Source organism: Pygocentrus nattereri, chromosome 2, assembly GCF_015220715.1.
Source record: "Pygocentrus nattereri isolate fPygNat1 chromosome 2, fPygNat1.pri, whole genome shotgun sequence".
Classification (NCBI taxonomy): domain Eukaryota; kingdom Metazoa; phylum Chordata; class Actinopteri; order Characiformes; family Serrasalmidae; genus Pygocentrus; species Pygocentrus nattereri.
The window spans coordinates 52988905-53011671 of record NC_051212.1 but is presented as its reverse complement, the minus strand read 5'-3'; the positions used below and the strand labels follow the sequence as shown (position 1 = coordinate 53011671).

The 22767-nt window shown below is 41.2% G+C and overlaps 1 protein-coding gene across 1 annotated transcript in view; it reads right to left on the bottom strand.

Moving 5' to 3' along the window:
- Positions 1 to 5926, bottom strand: part of bcl6ab (BCL6A transcription repressor b) — a 28429-nt gene extending 22503 nt beyond the window's left edge. The window contains exon 1 of the mRNA XM_017703415.2: positions 5646 to 5926. The gene's annotated coding sequence lies outside the window, so the exon portion shown is untranslated. The remainder of the gene's footprint in view (positions 1 to 5645) is intronic.
- Between the last annotated feature and the right edge of the window lie 16841 nt (positions 5927 to 22767).

Genomic DNA, 22767 nt, shown 5'->3' with positions numbered 1-22767 from the left:
CTAATCTAGCGGACAAAGCTGCGGCTGCCCACAAGTACCCTCAGTCCAGAATTTGCCGTTGTACTCATGAGCTCTGACCTGGGAGATACGCAGTGTCCGTAAGTGACCCGGTGTGTATGTAGTGGGTTCACTTCAGCCTGTAATCCTTGAACTGAGTCCAAAAATGGACTTATACGTTTAGCACTACAGTTTGGCAGGTTTGTTCACGTCTTGTGCCTGAAGTGACGTTACAGTGAGGCTCCAGCTGGCAGAACAGGCTGCAGCGCACTGTATTTGAAGACCACCGACTCAGGGAATTCATAACATAACAAGAAGGAATACTTGTTTTTATGAATGGTCAGTATGATGTAAAATGAAGTAAATGACGTTGTATTGTCATTAAGGCCCTTAAACCACAGTGATGGACATCTGTACACTTCTATTACACTGAGATGAAGAATCAGTCCCTTGCAACTGAACTTACAACTAGCTAAGAACCTCATGTATCAATTGTATGGAAGATTGTGATGTCCTCATGCATATTCATGCATATTTTCCTGTAAATTTTCCAGTGTAGCTTCAGTCTGGGGGCATTATAAGTGGAATAAATGTCTATTACATTAGCCCAAGGGCTCTTTCAGCGTCAGGACAATGTCTTTTTTTGTGATAAAGATCTGACGTTGTCTCGTAAACGCTGACGTAAACTGTTCATGCGTACATGAGAATTGCTTTACCAGTACCTTATTCAGGGTGTTGTGTAATCTCTATGTAGGGAGCCTTTAAATAGTGTGTTACCGAAGTTACGTTGTTTTTTTTTGCTGTTTTTTTTTCACAAAAATTATGGAAAAGCCATTGTCCATTTGCATTTTGTTAAAATTTTGGGTCCGTTTTTTGGCCGAATGCTCTGAAATGACTTGGAATTACATTACATTAACATTAATATTGAAAAGTGACCCACGAATAACATACATCAACATAAAAAGCATGTATTTTATTATGTAATGCATTTTGTGGAAATTATGTACCAGTGGTGGCTGGAGGTCAGTTTTGGGTATTAAGCACTGTGTGACCATGAAGCCTGTAGCGTCTATGCACTAAAAGCCGGTAGAACAGCACACTGTAAAAATTGACAGCACACTGTAAAAATATGATTCCGTGTTTTACCTTGAAAAAGTAAGTAACCTGGTTGCCTTCGAATTTTGAGTTGATTGAACTTCTAATAGTAAGTCAACAGAATAATAATCTGTGTTTTACATTCTGTTGAATTTTAGTGACTTCAAGCTTTTAACGTCGTTGCTTACTCTTAACAACGGAATCATTTTTTACAGTGTACATATGAAGACATTTCATCATGAACGATCTGCATGTACAAAATGTTCCGTGCCTGAGAACAGAAAAAATCTGAATGTGAATATGCATGCGAAGTGAAACACAGAAAAAAAGAAGTGGAAACCATGATAACATTAATGAAACCAGAGGGTTTCATTCCGTGATGAGATGGAAAAGGCCGACTTTGCATGATGAAACTCTCATGCACATTTGCTTGAAACTGACACGAAACTAAATTGCACTTGAGTTGCATAAGGTAAAACATCCTGCAACTCGCTTGAAACTCAGCCGCAAAAGTGGCATGTGACGGGAATCAGTTTCATGAAACACAGTTTCATAAAATGGCAATAACGCATCACGAGATGACGGCGATTGACAACTTTATGGCGAGAGCGGCGCAATGAATCAAAACATGAACTGCCTGAAGAACTAGGGGAGTAATTGAAAGTCTTGCCTGCAACTTTGCTTTGGAATGGCTTCTTGTGACTGTCAAGTTGCATGAAAATGGTGTTGCAGGTGCAACTCATATGCGACTAGTAACTAAGTTTCACAGTGTAAACCCAGCTAATACTAAAGCTAACACTAGAGCTACCCAGTGCAGCGTTATGCTGAGAACATGTTTTATATGAAAGTTTTTTGTATGAGACCTCGATGACAGCAATGCAAAGGAGGGCACACATACGAGTGCATCTGTATTTATCTTTGTTCATAATGTTTTTGCTTAATTGCACAGTTCATTTTAAGTTTAACTTCATTTATCAAGCTAATTTCATCAGCTAAGTTATTAGGATATAACTTACTAGGCCCGATATTGATCGTAACATTGTTCTGTAACATTATTTCTTCTTCTTCTTTCGGCTGTTCCCTTTAGGGGTCGCCACAGCGGATCATCTGCCTTCATCTTGCCCTATCCACTGCCTCCTCTACATTCACATCAACCATCTCCATGTCCACCTTCACTACATCCATAAACCTTCTCTGAGGTCTACCTCTTCTCCTTCTACCCGGCAGCTCCATCTCCAACATTCTCTGCCCAATATATCCACTATTCCTCCTCAACACATGTCCACACCATCTCAACCTGGCCTCTCTGGCTTTATCTCCAAACTGCTCCACCTTCACCGTCCCTCTGATCTGCTCATTTCTAATCTTGTCCATCCTGGTCACTCCCAATGAAAATCTCAGCATCTTCATCTCCGCCACCTCCAGCTCAGCCTCCTGTCTTTTAGACAGAGCCACAGTCTCCAAACCAAACATCATAGCAGGACGCACTACTGTCTTGTAAACCTCTGTAACATTATTTATTGTTAGATATTATATTAAAATAAAGTTTTGGATAAAGTTTAGTGCACCTTAGAGCTGCTTGTTCTGACATTGTGCTGGGAGTTTGGCCTTCCTCAGAGTTTAATCCTAAACTTCTTCAGCTTCAGGAATGCAGTAGAAGCAGTTCCATCCTCCGGGTTGTCGGGATATCGCAAGTCAGGCGTTTTGCATTCAGGTAAGGATTAGCAGTGATTGGCACTTGAAAAGAGGAGGAACTGAGGTGTCGACTGTCCAGTCAAAGACTTTGAACTTAGCACTAGAAGGAAATCACATAATTAACAAGGTCTCAGTTTCAATTCTTCAACTGATTCCTCGCCCACTTCAACTCACCACTTGGACGTGCGTCGCATGTACGTTGCTCAAGTGGCCACTCTTGGCCGAAGTGGAGGAGAGGACAGCGAGGAGCAGATTATTCATACCGATTTCTTTTTGTTATTGTTAGCTATGTAGCCTTTAGAACCATCAGCCAACTGTGTTTACACACTGTGGAATTAGACCTCCACATTTAACCCATCCATGCAGTGAAACACCCACATGCATGCACACTAGTGAGCACACACACACACACACTAGGGGGCAATGAGCACACTAGCCCAGAGCAGTGGGCAGCCCTATCCACGGCACCCGGGGAGCAATTGGGGGTTAGGTGTCTTGCTCAAGGGCACTTCAGTCATGGACCATCAGCCAAGGGGATCGAACCAGTGACCTTCCGGTCACAGGAGGCTCCCTAACCTCCAGCCCACGACTGCCCCTTTGGCATGCCTACGAGCCAGCTAGCAGAGTGCAGTGAAGAAGTCGTATCAGCAGTCATGTGTAACCCAAAGCCCAGCAAATCGAATCTTATGGTTTTGAAATGTTACGCAAAGTGGTTTACTGCTATAGCTTATAAATGCTTTATACACCATCGTTTTATTTTCAGGTTTAAAAAGGGAAATGCGTCGGGTCACTAGGAGTGTGTCTACATGTGTAGTCATGTAATTAGCATACTCTGATTTCTTAGATCGGATTGAGGCCTAAAAATCCAATTAAAGGTGCAGTGTGTAAGATTTTAGGGGGACCTATTAGCAGAAATGGAACATAGAACGTTAAAACCATGTTTTCATTAGTTTATAATCACCTGTAACTATGAATTTTCATTAGTTTAGAATGAGCCCTTCATATCCACATAGGGAGCGGCTCCACTTCCACCATGTCGCACTGCCACGTTTCTACAGTAGTCCAGAACGGACAAACCAAAGACTTTCTCCAGAGAGCACTTTTCACGTTCTTACGTTGGATTTGGTGGCGCTGTAGCTCTGGTTGGAAGATGCAGAAAGAAGAAGAATTGGTGGTTCCTGCGGTTCCCAAGTTTGGAAACCCAGATTGGTTTTGACCCAAATTCAAATACATTATGGCCACCGTAGGTTCTGCTACACACAGAAAGGAAGGGGTGAGGGAGGCGGATGCAGTTGGCTCGGCCTGCGACCTCACCGCTAGATGCCACTAAATCTTACACACTGCATCTGTAAGAATTTAGATTTAGAATGTAGATTTATTCAGCTCAGTATATGCAGGTAAACTCTTACTCTGATTTCTTTCATTGTTCTCAGTCTGCGCATACACTAAAACAGCGATGTAGCAGAATCAGCAAGCGGCGTTTAACACAGCACCAGCAGGATGGTGACAAAACACTTTCAGAGTGATGTTGAAACCGACTTTGTGCGTGACAAAATAAAGAATGTGATTATTAAACAAGGTTAAACAACGTTTAAACAACGTTAAACAAGATTAACCAAGGTTTAAACAAGATTAACCAAGGTTAAAACAAGGTTAAACAAGGTTTAAACAAGATTAACCAAGGTTAAAACAAGGTTAAAACTAGATTAACCAAGGTTTAAACAAGGTTAAAACAAGATTAACCAAGGTTTAAACAAGGTTAAAACTAGATTAACCAAGGTTTAAACAAGGTTAAAACAAGATTAACCAAGGTTTAAACAAGGTTTAAACTAGGTTTAAAAAAGATTAACCAAGGTTTAACCAAGGTTTAAACAAGGTTTAACCAAGGTTTAAACAAGGTTAAACAAGATTAACCAAGGTTTAAACAAGGTTTAAACAAGGTTAAACAAGATTAACCAAGGTTTAAACAAAGTTTAAACAAGATTAATCAAGGTTTAAACAAGATTAACCAAGGTTTAAACGAGGTTTAAACAAGGTTAAACAAGATTAACCAAGGTTAATACCAGGTTTAAACAAGATTAACCAAGGTTTAAACAAGGTTAAACAAGGTTAAAACAAGGTTAAACAAGATTAACCAAGGTTAAAACCAGGTTTAAACAAGATTAACCAAGGTTAAAACCAGGTTTAAACAAGGTTAACCAAGGTTTAAACAAGGTTTGCTCAATGCAGTTATATTTTTAATCAGTAGTTTGCGCTGTTTTGACAAATATAATATTATTTTGTAATATTTAGACCTATGAAATATAAGACAATGAGTTACTATTCTGAAGCATGTTTGTATTGATTTTTTCCATTTTCTCTTTATTAAGCAGTATTTAATTGCGCTTAAATGGATGAGTCACCTCTGTACACGTCTGAATTGTGAAAATTCAATGGATTAAGGTTTTAGTGTGCCAGCTAACGGCACCAGTAACACAAGACGAGTTATCGCTATCGTGCAAAACCATGCCACGCATTGCGGTACGAGTGTATAGGTATCTTTAGTAGTTGCATGTATCATGAGTAAGACCAATTACAGGTGTAAACAACAACAGCTGCATAGCAGAAAGTAGCTGATTGGCTGTCAGGCCATTATGACATCATCTTATTCCATTTGTTTCAAATGAACATTTCTTTCTTATGCAAATTTTTCAAATAAGTAACTGCGCACACTTTGCATTTGCAAAACCTCATAGACGCAATATATTCCGATGGCCAAATGTCAAGTACTGTGATAGTTTTTGCTGATGTATATCGCCCACCCTTACTTTCTCGCCGCTGCTCTTCACTTGTAATGAGCTTTAAAACATAAAGCTTACCAGAACTCAGTGACTACAAGACTTGCCAAGCACAAGCCAGAGGTCAAGCCTGCATTCCGGTGCCATGGTGTCACCAAAGTTACAGCCGCTGGGCGTCAGGGCATGCTGAGCTCCAGACACTGAAGTCCCTTCCAATCTTCTGTATTTCTCAATGTAACGGTCCGGTGTAGACGATGCACAAAATCACTGAAATCAGACAAAACGGTCAACTGCTAATGCAGCAATGCAGCTACCTGCTCCTCAGGTGTGTCCAGCGCTAACCCTCCTCCCTGTGCCTCACGCTTTACAGATGTTTTTTTCCTCTCTTCTTGGATCGCTCCTCATTCCTAGAAGAGGAACTGACCTCTGGTGTGCCATTCGCCCTTCAAACAAAAAAAAAACAACAACACTAGGCTATTTAAGGGCAAGCCAGGGCCTTAATACTGGTACACTCTTCTAAACAAAGGCTCCAAAATAGATTCTTTGTGCCGTAGAGGAGCCACATTTTTTTGGTTCCCTAAAAAAATGTCTTTGTTTTTTGGGAGAACCATTGTGTAAACAGGATGTCACAGTGAATCATCTCTTGAAAGTTTAAAGAACTTCTGCATTATGTAAATGTGACTGGAAATTGTCTCTCGGCACTGCCAGCAGTGAAACAGTACTCCAAAAAAAGGCTGGCTTTACACAATGAAATGTTGATGCAACTTAAGTTGCTTGAATATCACACGAGATGAAATTTGACTTGAGTTGCCCGTGAGATTCAAGCCATTAAAGTCGCGTAGACGTTCCTCGATGAAAAGGCTGGCTTGGTAGAGTAAAACATTTATGCGACTTTAATGGCTTGAAGCTCACATGCAAGTAAATTTCGGCATTCCAGCAACAGAGAAACGCCAACACTGGTTTAAAGCACTGAAACAACAGAACATATTTTCCTGTTTAATTAAGTGGTTGGGAATTTCCGTTTAAGTGCTGGGAAAGTGTGCTTCTTTGGGAAGGACCAGTTATTCCAGTCTATCAGGGTCTACAGCTGTGGTTAGTACGCAGAAGAGGAGAGGGGATTAATGGTAAATAAACATGCATATGGTGGTGAACTGCTGTGTAAAAGTTGGAGAGTACACTTTTATTTAGTTCATTTCCAGTAAAAGAACAAAAAGTTATATATTTTTAGCATCTGAAAAAAAAAAACAACAACAAAAGATGCGAAACCTAAACGGCTAAATGGAATATCCATTTTTTTCATTATTTAATACCCATGTGTCAAACACAAGGCCCGTGGGCCAAGTCAGGCCTGTGGCACAATCACATTCGCCCCAACAAAATTATTTCAATTTTCTATTAATATTAGCCAATTTCACCTTGAACTGCACTACGGTTCCCAGCATGCACTGCATTGCAATGCGTCCCCTTGTTTACAATTATTTCTGAATCCCTTAATTATTCAGTGGAATTCCAGTTTTAGACTGAGAACAGTCCACCCACCAAAAATATCCAGCCAGCAGCGTCCTGTGACCACTGATGAAGGACTAGAGGATGACCAACACAAACTGTGCAGCAGCAGATGAGCTGTCGTCTCTGACTTTACATCTACAAGGTGGACCGACAAGGTAGGAGTGTCTAATAGAGTGGACAGTGAGTGGACACAGTGTTTAAAAACTCCAGCAGCACTGCTGTGTCTGATCCACTCATACCAGCGCAACACACACTAACACACCACCACCACGTCAGTGTTACTGCAGTGCTGAGAATGACCCCCCACCCAAACAGTACCTGCTCTGTGAGGGTCCATGGGGGTCCTGACCACTGAAGAGCAGGGTAACAGAGAAACAGATGGACTACAGTCTGTAACTGTAGAACCACAAAGTGCAGCTATACAGTAAGTGGAGCTGATCAAATGGACAGTGAGTGAGCATTTTGACTGGACACCAAGTAAACAAATGCTGGTCTCTGACTTTTGCACAGGCATGTACGTGACGGCTGAAGCTGAGAAAATACCAGCAGATGAAACCACAGCTGTTTTGGGACTTTCCCTTGGACTGGAAATGTGAATAGAAACCTGTGTCTGACTCTATCAACCGTTTTGAAGCTCCACAAACCTCAACTTTCGCCACTGGACTCTTTCGGCTCTGGGTTGTTTCTCAGTTAACATCGTGGCCTAACAGCCCGGCTAACTGCCCTCGGCTGACCCTGACAGTGCATCGGCCTTCCTCGACACGTGTGTGCTCACTTAGGACAGGATCAATTCTGCACACAAGGCCCAATCATGACTCGTGGAGCAGTGCTTTGAACCTGTATGTGTGCAGCTTTGTGTTGGTTCTCTCAGGTTCTGATCAATACAGAGCACACAGCCTTGAACTGAGGGGAAATTCATAAAAATATCACTTATCTGTACAGTAGAGGGTACTTTGGACTTATCCTCAGGAAACCCAGCGACTAGAGACGGCACGATACCCCCTCTTTTACCGTATCGATACTGAACTCCGATGATACTAATACAACTACGATGTTTTTAACTAAAGCTTGTTTCTCAGAATTCCTGCGTAGTTAGATGGTTAAGATGTAAACAAAGTCATTCCGAGCAGTGGACCAGGGAGCTTGGGCTCGGCAGGGAAACTGGACACTGTGTCCAAGAAACTTCGGATCGAAGTAGGACTTCTTAAAGCCACTCTTCATCCGAAAGGTACCACTTAAGAATAAGGCTGCCCTTATGAATGGTATGAATGGTTTAATGTTAGTTTATTGATGGTTATTAATAAAGTCATAAATACCTTATAATCATTAACACACAATTTGAACACATTAATAAAGTGAGCAAACGTGACCTGTTATGCCTGATAAACATGATTTTCTGATGACGCTACGGGTTCAAAGCTAACGAAAAGAAACCAGTCAAATCTGCGGAGTTCATGTAGAACTGCCAGTTCACCCTTTAACCCTGAAGGTTGGTGCGCAGGCTGCTGGTCACCATAGCAACACAGACAACAATCCGGCCTAGCTAGTAGCCAATGAAATGGAAAAGAGAGAGAGATTGTCGAAAATTTTTAAGTTCATAAGTTTATAATCACTCCAGCTGGTTTCCTGACACGTTTAATCTGCAACGAGACACTGAAACTCTAAAAAGTTGCGAGGCGGCGGTCGCTTCTCATTCGCCGGCTTCTTTTTCTAGCTTTCGCTCAGCTTTTCTCGCATCTCCAGCAGGAAACTTTTCTGCAACAGTGGAACAGTTGCTCTTAAAAAAATCTCTCAACATTCAATTTGTCACAAGGCTTAAAAACAGCTTCTCAGTCACCACCTTCAATTTCACCAGCTTCAAGTTCCTGCTCCATCTTAAATGTTCTGGCACCTCAGGCACCATTTAAGGTGGAACGGGGAAATCCGTTCAAGAAGCCGACGAATAGGAAGCGACTTTGGCCTTGTAAAAGGTTGAACATTGAGAGACATCTTAGAAGAAACTATTCCACTTTTGCGGAAAAGTTTCCTGCTGGAGATGCGAGAAAAGTGACTATAGCTGAGCTGAAGCTTCAAGCAGAGCAAAGTCAGTCTGCGTTTTCATTTCTATTAGGTTTTTTCTCTTGTAGAGAACATTAGCACACACTGAGGCATATTTACAGCCAAGACGGACATAAAATGTGGCTCCCAAGGTTTGATGAAAGGGCAAAATGGCTCTTCTTAACACTTGGGTAACGACCCCTGTTCTAAGGGATACAGGGAGGCTGGGAATCTGATTGTTTTTGGTACAAACATAACTTGAGGGTTTCTCAAGGTTCAAGGTTCATGTGAAAAAACTGATTCAAACATATGAGATTCATGGCTTGGCTGAAATCAGCAGACTTAATGAAACATCAGTAGCTTTTATTTTCACACAAATCTATTTAGTTCTACAAGCTTTTTGACCAGTGGGGAGACTCTGTTGGCCTGTGCTTTGTCCTCAGTCTTAGTCAGAAAGAAAGCTGGCCTTATGTTCTCAGAGGTGAAAAAGTGGGCCACGCAGTGTTTCGCCTGCAGGGACATCATGAGGACACATAATGGTGCTCTTACATGAAGCAGTTGGGTAATAGAGCCTTTTGCATAACAGCGGAGTCAAAGAGAGGCCGTCTGTTACATATACACACTTACGTCCACTTTATCATAAACCCCTATCATTCACTTCTTCTCACTGCCCATTTGATGAGCTCCACCTACCTTACAGCACCAATTACAGACTGTAGTCTGTCTGTTGCTGCAAAGTTTATCAGGCCCACTCTACCCCATTCACCTTTGGTCATTTTCTGACCACAGCAGTGCTGTTGACCATATACACTATATAGCCAAAGGTATGCGGGCACCCCTCCTAATTATTGAGTTTGGGTGTTTCAGCCACACCCATTGCTAACAGCCGTATAAACTCAAGCACATAGCCAAAGCTCACGATGCGCAATGCCAAGCGTCGGCTGGAGTGGCCTAAAGCACGCCACCACTGGACTCTGGAGAAGTGGAAACGTGTTCTCTGGGGTGATGAGTTGCGTTTCTCTATCTGTCAGTCTGACGGGCAAGTCTGGATTTGGTGGATGCCAGGAGAACATTACCTACCGCAATGCTTAGTGCCAACAGGAAAGTTTGGTGGAGGAGGGATAATAAGATGGGTTTTTTTGGGGGTTCCAGTGAAGGGTGATGTCAATGCTACAGCAGACAAAGACATTTTAGACAATTATATACTTCCAAATTTGTGGCAGCAGTTTGTTGAACATCGTTTCCTGTCCCAGCATGACTGAGCCTCAGTGTACAAAGCGAGCTCCATAAAGACATGCCCAGAGCCCTGACCTCAACTTCAGTTTGGGATGAACTGGAACGTTAATCGTGAGCCAGGCCCTCTCGTCCAACATCAGTGCCTGACCTCACAAATGCTGTTTTGACTGAACAAGAACAATTTCCCACAGAAGCCGCCAAGGGGGGAGAGGTGGGCTAACTTCACTGGTAATACCCATATTTTTGGACTGGGATGTCCAACAAGCTCAGTGATGTGTGTTGGTCATGTGTCCACATACTTTTGGCCACAGAGTGTATAATTCAGGTGGTTTTTTAACACTGAGGCACCTATTTAGAAAGATATTTACCAGGGAGCAAATATCTTGTGTCTTCTATTGGATTTCCCCATCCCTCTGTAAAGTCCAGAGTATGACCCCGCGACCTGATTACTGAGACCAGTGCCCTAATTGACCCTCAAAGTGCCATCAGTTAGCTCACCACCACTAGAATCTCAGCTCTCCTGGAGCAACAATTAAGATGTTGATTGCAGATCAGTGTACTTCAGTGGGTTCATTAATCATCAATAAAATTAATTAATAAAAATCTGAAAATTTTGATTTATAAATCACATTTACTTTTTTCATTCCAAATGTACTCAAACAGACTTTCATATGTGTTTTCTGACACTGTATGACTCATACAGTGTCCAAAACCGCATAAGCAAGTGTATTTAAGATTGTGTAAGTCTTTTTAAAGTACAAAGTACAAGGTGAAGTAAAGGTTAATGTCTTTTTCAAGTTTCAAATGCCTCTTTAATCTAAAACAGCCGATACAGTTTTAAGCACGCAAGTGTTGCCTTGGTGCTAACACACAGTTGGAAATGCCATAGAGGGGCTAGAATGAGCATTGTTTAACTGAAGGTCTAGCTCTAACAGCCATGGGTCACCTTTGGCTTTATCACTCCTATAAAAGCCCAGAAGACCCGTGTAGGTTCTCTGGTGGTTCTTGATGGTAATTAAAATGTCTATATCTGTGTTGCAGTCGTGGCGACGTCTGGTTCCCATCACCACCACTGTGAAGACACCTGAACCTTTTCACACCAAACCCACTCTGAATGAGTTTGTTGACATCTCAGCGACTTAATTATGCCGACATTTGTCAGAATTAGTGGAATTTGAGCTTCAGCGTGAAATTCAAAAGCCAAACTTCAGACAGGCCTACCTGATCGATTGCATTTGGGGTAAAAAGGAAATGGAATGAATGTGATATTTTGGCTGAACTTGCTTTAATAAACCGTTGTTTCCCAGAAACGCGGAAAACATGGACCCGAGCAGCTGCAGCGATAAAAATCTGAATTCTAAGTGTAAATAAATAAATAATGCGGTGTTGTTGTTGCCAACCAACAACCAACCAACAGCATTGATAAAAGCCTCTATATTTAGCACCTTTGAAGGTGACTGACTCACTGACTCTGAATAAATGGCAGCCTGGAGGAATTCTGATTTCATCTGAAAACGTGGATTCATGGGAGAGTTTGGATCGTGTCCATAATTAAACCACAACATTCTTCGGAAAAGGTGTGTCATTTTGGATGATTCTCTGTAGCCTTTGTGGTTTTGTTGTCAGCTCGATGCGGTTTTGTACAGAATTCAACCTACTAACAGTGAATAATGTGATGAGTGCAAACTTTACATGATAAATCACAGGATGTTCAGGTCACCATGAACAAATATAAACTTACCACATGACTTAAAAGTTGAGAGTAAGGCCATCTCAATGTGGCAACAGTAACACTAATGACTATACGCAGGTCAAATCATCAAATCGAGTTTATTAGTTCACATATAAGTTATAAGTACAAACTGTCTCTGTAATGAATTGCGCAATGGCCTCATTCACTGTCAGTCAAAACATCATCAACTGTGTCTCCTCTCAGCAGTATTTCAGGATGGTCCAGTCACTCTTTCTTTTGGACATGTTCAGTTACGCACTTTGCCCTATATTCACTTTATAAGCTAAGTGACTGGTGCACAGTAAATGAATAAATCACTTTATATTGGTAACTTTTCAGACAACTTTGTGTTGTTTTTCTGAGGTTTGTAAACAAGTTGAAACACCATTAAAGTGTTTTTTATGTTCCACATGTGCAAAAATAAGCTCATTCCAGCAGGTAAAGGACAAATAAATCACATCAGATTATTTTCTCTGTCACCAGTCTGTAAACATTTTTGACTTTCTAAGTTAATTTCTAAGTAAATTATGTTAGTACCTTGAAATAAGTACTTAATATGTTAAAATATTGACTTACTCTGTCACTTAATAATTTAGGTGTCTTGTGATAACGACTTATTATAACAAAGTTATTTTCACATCATATCTCAACATTTTTAGAAAATTAGTCATTATATTTGCAATATATTTTTATGCAAAAATCCTTTTGAAATATGAGGTCAGTATTTGAAAAAAACAATTATGTTGGCATAATAAGATACAATTTTTGATACAAAGTAATTTTTTCGCAAAAAAAGGTCGTTAGTTTGCGATATTAAGTCAATATTTTAAAAACACAAGCAATTATGTAGACATAATAAGTCAAAGTTTCAAGAGAATTGGTCATTATTTTCAAATAAAGTAAATTTGGAAAAAAGGAATTGTTTTGAGATATCAATATTCAATAATTAAAATAGTCAATATTTAAAAAATAATAATTGCGTAATAAAATAAGTTGAATTTTTGCAAAAAAAAAGTTCTTTTGAAATATTAAGCCAGTATTTTAAAAAAGTAATTAAGTATAATATATATGTCAACATTAAAAAAATCTTTATTTTTATATAAAGTCAGTTTTTTCTAAAAAGTAATTATTTCTATAGAAAATCATTAAAAAAGTAATTATTTTGAGATATTATGTCAAAATTTCAGATAATTATTTCAGCATAATATTACACAGAAATCTTGCAAAAAGCAGTCATTATTTTGATATAAAGTCAATAATTAGAAAAATTATGTTGGCATAGTAAAACAACATTTTTAGAAAATTAATTAATTTGATCTATTAATTAATTAATTTGATAAAAAATCTATATTTTAGGGGGAAAGTCATTATTTTGGCATAGTAAGTTCAAATTTCAAGATAATGAGAACCGTTATTTAGAGATGTTCAGTCAATCTTTTTGACATACAGAAGAAAGAGGGAAAGATAAACATACGTGATGTTCCACCTGGTGAGAATAGACACTTTTACCCAATCATTTACTGTCTGTATGCAGTTCATACAGTTACTACACACTTATTATTGCTAAATACACACTGTCTACACATCCTTCAGACTTTTTATGACATTTTTAGAATTCCTCTCGATGATAACGCAGCATAACCTATCGTCATATTGACCACTTGTGTTATGAAGTACATCAGGTCTATATAGTGTGTTGTCCAGTGAAGCAGGCCTGTTTTACTGCCCGCCTTACGGCTTGACCTCTACACAGCATTCACTCTCCCCACATTAACCTAATTACCTTCTGTTATGCCCTGCACAGGGGAAATGTGAACTTCTTCCCTCTGGCAACCTTCTTCAGGAGGTAAAGCTAGAACGGTCACTTTAGACTGTGGTCAAGGCCAAACACACTCACACACAGGCTAACGTGTATTCCTGTCTTTGAGGGGAGTTTCCAGGTCTTTCTCAGAGCTGCTAATGTTCCAACCACTCTATATCTGTTTTTTGTTACTGTGCCTTTAAGCCTATCCCAGCAGTCTTCGGGCGGAAGGCAGGATACACCCTGGACAGGTCGCCAGTCCATCGCAGGGCTATATATAGTGAACACATCCTCTACAGAGACATTGGTGGTCGGTTAGTGTAGTGGTTAACACCTCTGCCTTGTAGACTGGGATTTAACCCCCCCAACCAGGACAAGCCCCTACACTATACCAATAAGAGTCCTTGGGCAAGACTCCTAACACCACCTTTGCCTACCTGTGTAAATTAATCAAATTGTAAGTCGCTCTGGATAAGCCAAATGTCGTAAATCTACGTTGCTGCACATTTTAACGCACAATTACTGTTTATTTGCTTAATTAAAAAATAAAATGTGGCCTGTGCCAAGGTTATTTTATGGTTTCCGATATGATGAATAAGCAGCAATTGTGCAATAAACGTAGCAGAAAAATGTCACATTTAAGTGCATTTCCCACAGAGGGGGTGTTAACTTATGTTAACTTAGAAAGCCAACAAAACGTGTCTTTTCACTGGGAGTGTCCAAACTTGGGCCTGCGACTATGTAAATCACGCTGATGTGATTGGCTGCTGTGCATTGTGTCCGATTCGAAAGCAGCTGCAGCTGAAACACTCCTTATAACTTCCGTATGAACAGGTGGGGACGAACTACTGTTTTTGTGACATCACAAGATCAGTGAATTCATACATGGCAGGTGTTGCAGGTGAGTTTCTATATTCTGCATGGGCTGGGAAGCCGGGAGCTTTAACAGTGTTTACGTCCACTGTTATTCAAGGTATACCAGCAACCAAAACACAAACCTTGGCCTATGTCCTTTAAAAACCTGCAGCTTTCTGGGATTTTGTTTTTCATTGTGGGGAGCAGCCAGAAGTAACCACAAACCACGACATGCTCATGTTTTTTTCATCACTGAGACACACACACACACACACACACACACACACACACACACACACACGTCAGTGTTTTCCAGTTCCTTGAATACATTTCCTTGAACTACTCTCTTTTCCAAAAACTCTAAAAACAGAACTGTTGACTCGGCCGATCAGCGACTATTTTACAGAACTTGAAGTTAAAATACAACCACTTACAATATTAGCAGCTCCTGCGTAATCCCCTTCAGCTTAAGGGGACATGCTCAGGGAAATACGCTCCAGCTTTGGCTGCTTTATGGGCCAAATGTCAAAAAGAATGACTATATATCGTATCATATATATATATATATATATATATATATATATATATATATATATATACACTGAATGCACGCTTCATCATCTTATCAGCTCCACTTACTGTATAGCTGCACTCTGTAGTTCTACAGTTACAGACTGTAGTCCATCTGTTTCTCTGATACTCTGTTACCCTGTTCTTCAGTGGTTAGGACCCCCATGGACCCTCACAGAGCAGGTACTGTTTGGGTGGTGGATCATTCTCAGCACTGCAGTAACACTAACACACCACCACCACCACATCAGTGTCACTGTAGGGCTGAGAATGACCCACCATTCAAACAGTACCTGCTCTGTGAGGGTCCATGGGGGTGCTGACCACTGAAGAACAGGGTAACAGAGTATCAGAGAAACAGATGGACTACAGTCTGTAACTGTAGAACTACAGAGTGCAGCTATACAGTAAGTGGAGCTGATAAGATGGACATATTAAAATATTCCTTTAGCCTCAGTTTAGTTTAACACACCGTGACCACCCAGTTCAAGCTGTCTGCTAACAAGTTAGTCTTGGCTTCAGCCCCTTAGGTAATGCTTAGCCTTTAGCACCTGCTGAGACAGCTGAAATATGAATGGCCTGTCCAGTCCAGGCTCTGAGCCTCGTCCAACCTGCATTCCAAAAGGTGTTTAGTACCTGGAGAGCAGTTAAGGACTGAGGGCAGTGCTGGAATGTCTAGACCTCAGCTGTCCTTAGCCTCGAGATGTACAAGTTTAGCACGCGGAGCCTATTAGCAGAGCTATCTTTTGACCAAGGGTCAGTGAGAGGCCTGCAGGAGTCTTCACTGGGCAGCACTGAGGGGAGGGAGAATTGAGGGAAGCTCAGGTTAAGATTGCTGTTGTAATCTAGCATCTGAGAGATTCCCGTGCCTGTGTTACATAACGAGTGTGTCCTGTGGACAGGACTGTGGACAGGACTGTGGACGGCTGCTGCTGCTGTCTATTCGCAATTTAAGCTAAGCACTTTTGTCCATGTCGTTATTCATAGTAGAATATCTGTGTTATAAACCACATACAAACACGTGTTATAGAACCTGTTAGGAACTTTGGCTGCACAGCTTCAGTACAAAGCTAAAGACACAAGCCTCACACACCAAACGTCTCTCTGGCTCTGACTGACGAAAACCAGACAGATCTCTTTAACGTTATTACACGCTGCTCTACCGGTTATTAAAGGGCTTATATCAGCCAGATCTCTTTAACGTTATTACACGCACCTCTACCGGTTATTAAAGGGCTTATATCAGCCAGATCTCTTTAACGTTATTACACGCTGCTCTACCGGTTATTAAAGGGCTTATATCAGCCAGATCTCTTTAACGTTATTACGCGCACCTCTACCGGTTATTAAAGGGCTTATATCAGCCAGATCTCTTTAACGTTATTACACGCTGCTCTACCGGTTATTAAAGGGCTTATATCAGCCAGATCTCTTTAACGTTATTACGCGCACCTCTACCGGTTATTAAAGGGCTTATATCGGCCAGATCTCTTTAACGTTATTACACGCTGCTCTACCGGTTATTAAAGGGCTTATATCAGCCAGATCTCTTTAACGTTATTACACGCAGCTCTACCGGTTATTAAAGGGCTTATATCAGCCAGATCTCTTTAATGTTATTACGCGCACCTCTACCGGTTATTAAAGGGCTTATATCAGCCAGATCTCTTTAACGTTATTACACGCAGCTCTACCGGTTATTAAAGGGCTTATATCAGCCAGATCTCTTTAACGTTATTACACGCACCTCTACCGGTTATTAAAGGGCTTATATCGGCCAGATCTCTTTAACGTTATTACACGCACCTCTACCGGTTATTAAAGGGCTTATATCGGCCAGATCTCTTTAACGTTATTACACGCAGCTCTACCGGTTATTAAAGGGCTTATATCAGCCAGATCTCTTTAATGTTATTACACGCAGCTCTACCGGTTATTAAAGGGCTTATATCAGCCAGATCTCTTTAACGTTATTACACGCACCTCTACCGGTTATTAAAGGGCTTATATCAGCCAGATCTCTTTAATGTTATTACACGCACCTCTACCGGTTATTAAAGGGCTTATATCAGCCAGATCTCTTTAATGTTATTACACGCACCTCTACCGGTTATTAAAGGGCTTATATCAGCCAGATCTCTTTAACGTTATTACACCTAGCTCTACCGGTTATTAAAGGGCTTATATCGGCCAGATCTCTTTAACGTTATTACACGCACCTCTACCGGTTATTAAAGGGCTTATATCGGCCAGATCTCTTTAACGTTATTACGCGCAGCTCTACCGGTTATTAAAGGGCTTATATCGGCCAGATCTCTTTAACGTTATTACGCGCACCTCTACCGGTTATTAAAGGGCTTATATCGGCCAGATCTCTTTAACGTTATTACGCGCACCTCTACCGGTTATTAAAGGGCTTATATCGGCCAGATCTCTTTAATGTTATTACACGCACCTCTACCGGTTATTAAAGGGCTTATATCGGCCAGATCTCTTTAACGTTATTACACGCACCTCTACCGGTTATTAAAGGGCTTATATCGGCCAGATCTCTTTAACGTTATTACACGCACCTCTACCGGTTATTAAAGGGCTTATATCGGCCAGATCTCTTTAACGTTATTACACGCAGCTCTACCGGTTATTAAAGGGCTTATATCGGCCAGATCTCTTTAACGTTATTACGCGCACCTCTACCGGTTATTAAAGGGCTTATATCGGCCAGATCTCTTTAATGTTATTACACGCACCTCTACCGGTTATTAAAGGGCTTATATCGGCCAGATCTCTTTAATGTTATTACACGCACCTCTACCGGTTATTAAAGGGCTTATATCGGCCAGATCTCTTTAACGTTATTACACGCACCTCTACCGGTTATTAAAGGGCTTATATCGGCCAGATCTCTTTAACGTTATTACACGCACCTCTACCGGTTATTAAAGGGCTTATATCGGCCAGATCTCTTTAACGTTATTACACGCACCTCTACCGGTTATTAAAGGGCTTATATCGGCCAGATCTCTTTAACGTTATTACACGCACCTCTACCGGTTATTAAAGGGCTTATATCGGCCAGATCTCTTTAACGTTATTACACGCAGCTCTACCGGTTATTAAAGGGCTTATATCGGCCAGATCTCTTTAACGTTATTACACGCACCTCTACCGGTTATTAAAGGGCTTATATCAGCCAGATCTCTTTAACGTTATTACACGCAGCTCTACCGGTTATTAAAGGGCTTATATCGGCCATATCTCTTTAACGTTATTACACGCACCTCTACCGGTTATTAAAGGGCTTATATCAGCCAGATCTCTTTAACGTTATTTCACGCAGCTCTACCGGTTATTAAAGGGCTTATATCAGCCAGATCTCTTTAATGTTATTACACGCACCTCTACCGGTTATTAAAGGGCTTATATCAGCCAGATCTCTTTAACGTTATTACACGCACCTCTACCGGTTATTAAAGGGCTTATATCAGCCAGATCTCTTTAACGTTATTACACGCACCTCTACCGGTTATTAAAGGGCTTATATCGGCCAGATCTCTTTAATGTTATTACACGCACCTCTACCGGTTATTAAAGGGCTTATATCGGCCAGATCTCTTTAACGTTATTACACGCAGCTCTACCGGTTATTAAAGGGCTTATATCGGCCAGATCTCTTTAACATTATTACACGCACCTCTACCGGTTATTAAAGGGCTTATATCGGCCAGATCTCTTTAATGTTATTACATACACCTCTACCGGTTATTAAAGGGCTTATATCAACTAAATGTCCTTGCTTTTTTGAAACTAAAAGAGTTTAATCTAACATATTAACCCTTTTCAAGACATAATTCATACAGTCCAGAAATGGAAACTAAGCTGCAAAATCAGAACATTTTGAATTCATTGTTTCTGTGAAGTCACAAAAATTAACAAATTTACATGTGTCTAACTCCGCCCATTCACAGTGATTCAGCCCAGACTGCTTCTTGAATGAGAATGAATTGTGACTGCTTTTTTTTTGGAGCAAGACACCTAACCCCCAACTGCTCCCCAGGCGCTGCGGATTGGGCTGCCCACCGTTCTGGGCAAGTGTGCTCACTGCCCCCTAGTGTGAGTGTATTCACTAGTGTGTATGTGGTGTTTCACTTCACGGATGGGTTAAATGTGGAGGTGAAATTTCCCCGTTGTGGGACTAATAAGGGTCTCTTAATCTTTAAAGCCTCCGACTAGGCCAGCTTTCAAAATTCAGCTAAAACTACGGTGTGGATTTTTTAAAAAATGATTCGTAACAGCAGATTTGGGCATCTTCATCTGCTCCGAAGGGAGAAACGAAAAGGTCAGCAGGTCAGGGTCAGATCTGCCGTGTTCTCTGTTTTCGCTGTTACTTGTGCGAATCATGAGCTGAGCTGCTGGCGGGGCCTTCTTTTTTCCAGATTATCTTCGCCGCTGTGCGGGGATTTGGTGTGGCTTATTTAGAGGTTTAGCAGGCCACAGGGCAGCTGTGTTCAGGATCTGAACGGCCCTCATTCCCACAACCCCAGCGTGAGTATCCGCTGCTACGCCTCAGATTCATGGGAAAAAGTGCGGACCGAAGATTTGACGCATTATGAAAGCCTTTTTCGTGCGTCCAAGCAGAGCAAGCTGGCCGTGTTTTGAAGTGTGACAGTTCCTGATGTGCAACTTCACGGTCCCACCCAACACTGTTTCCCCTCCTAGTCCAACTGTAGTCAGTCAGCCTAGACAAGTTTGGTGTCTGACATTTGCTTCTTTAGGTTTGCCCTGGAGCTACAAGGCCAATGACTTAGAGCTTATTTACATCAGTTAGCACTCTGTTAACCGCAGTGGGGAGCCCTCAGGGCCCTCTAGGCCTTCAGAGAAGGCCTAATTATTTCTGGCGAATGAAAAATGTTGGAACGTTTATTTCAAATCAGGCTTGTATATAAACTGCAAGTATTACAGCTCTACTTTTGTCTGTTAAGTTTTGGATGGAAAAAAGGGTCAAATTCTTGGAATGCCCTGTGGGAAACTGGCCAATCAGTTCTCCATGGTATCTAGGTAGATATACCTAAGCAAGCTCTCCTATTGGTTAGGGCTTCAGGGGCGGAAAAGAAGAGCAGCCTTGATTTTAGTTCAGGACTTTTTTCCAGTTCAGGATTAATGGCCACCCTAGATGCCAACTCTCTAACATCCACGACCCCCCCACCCCCCCCCCCCCCCCCCCCCCCACCCCCCTTTTCCTTTAAGCGGAGAGTGAAAGGACTGCTCATGACTGGCAGAACAACTGTCCAACCTCTCGTCAGATAGATAGGTGTTATCTCCAAGCTCATCGTGAAGATAATGTAGGCAAAATTCACATGACACGTCAACACATGACTGCTGGCATGCTGTGTGTGGGTGATACGACATGACAAGGAAGGAAAATCTGTTTTTAGTTACAAAAAACTGGAATTATTGGAATCTAATGAATCGCATTGAAGGCATTTAAAACTACAGTTTGGAGACAAATCAAATTTACACACTTCGCCCTAAAAGTTCATCAGTCGGTACTTTTGTATTTATTTCAGAAAATTGAAGGACATTTTCCGCTGTGATATGGGTGCTTTAAACTTGAAGTTAATGCTGTGCCATTGTGAGCGTTCCTTAGTGATGAAAAGAGACAGATACAAACATGACATATGGTTTATATTCCAAACGGAGGCGATTTAAAATGGTTCAGACGTCTTTACAGTGGTGGTGATGGGAACCAGGCGTCACCATGACGACAACACAGATACAGACACTTTATTTACCATCCAGAACCTCCGGCGTACGGAGCCCTGCTGGTGACAACTCATATAAATAAAAAATAATGCCTGGCCACATCTTATTAACACATGGGAACGAGATCCTAATGTGTGGCCACAACTTAGTAAGGCATGGAAATAAAGCTGTGGTCACGACATAGTAAAGTGTTTGAATAAGATCATGCTGTACTAAGTCATGGCCACATATTAGGATCTTGTTCCCACACCTTACTAAGTTGTGGCCATGTGTTATTTCTATTTACATGAGATGTCACCAGCAGGGCTCTGTACAAATGAACCTAAGTTGTGGCCACCTTAGTAAGGCATGGGATTGAGATAATTAAGTTGTGGCCACAACTAAGTAGGGTGTGGGAATGAGATCATGCCATACTAAGTCGTGGCCACATATTAGGATCTTGTTTCCATGTCTTATTAAGTTGTGGCCATGACTTAATTATCTTGTTCCCACACCTTACTAAGTCGTGGCCATGTGTTATTTCTGTTTACACGAGATGTCACCAGCAGGGCTCCGTACAAGTGAACCTACACAAGTTTAATATGTAATGTTGATGATGGTAAAATTATACTCCATATAAATAAAAATAATGCGTGCCCACGCCTTATTAAGAAGTGAGAATGAGATAATTAAGTTGTGGACGCAACTTAGTAAGGTGTGGGAATGAGATAATTAAGTCAAGGACACAACTTAGTAAGATCATGCCTTACTAAATCGTGGCCATTTATACAAGATGTCCCCAGAGGGGCTCGGTATAAAATAGATGATTATCATTTTCTTTTTGCTCTTTTTTGGCTAAATATAGTCAAAAGAAAAAAAATCCTATACAAATATTCACAAATTCACGATTACAATAACGACCCCTCGTTAATAATGATGTGATTAATGTTAAATAATAGCCACATTTAACTGTGGCGGTCAGTACAATCCAAATGTCCAGTCTTTTGGATCATAAGAGCAGATAGCAGTTGGGAAGTGACACATCTAAAAGGTGTTATCTCCGAGCTCACTGTGAAGTTCATGTAAGCAAAATTCCTTTAGCAACACATGACTGCAGCCCTGGTGTGTCCCTCTTCTGGAATTCCACGCTGAACGAGCTCTGCTGAAGCTGGAGGGAGGGGTGATAGGATATGACTGTTAGGAATGTGAGCAAAACAGAGTTCCACTGAGGGGAAAGGCCTCAAGCTGGGATTCTGCCTCTGAAGTGCCCCCTGCTGGACAGAGCCATGAATTCTTCAACATCTTTCCCTTGGATCTCTTGAGAAAGCAGCACTTGACGTAAAGGGAAATGCCACCGATTTTTCAACATTTCTGCAAGATTAAACGGTTAAGATGTAAACAAAGTCATTCCGAGTGGTTTGGTGGGAAACGCTCAGTTCTAGAGAAACTTTAGAATCAGAGCTGTTCACAGTGGTGGTGATGGGAACCAGACGTCCCATATCGTCCCTTTAAAGAGAAATTCTGCCTAATTCAATCGCTGAGATGTAAACAGAGCCATTCGATGTGGTTTGATGTTCCACACTTAGACGGCTTCACAGTGGTGGTGATGGGAACCAGACGTCATCATGAGTACAACACAGATATAGACATTTTATTTACCATCCAGAACCACCAGTGGACCCACACGTCTTCTGAGGTTTTAATGTTAAAGTGATAAAATA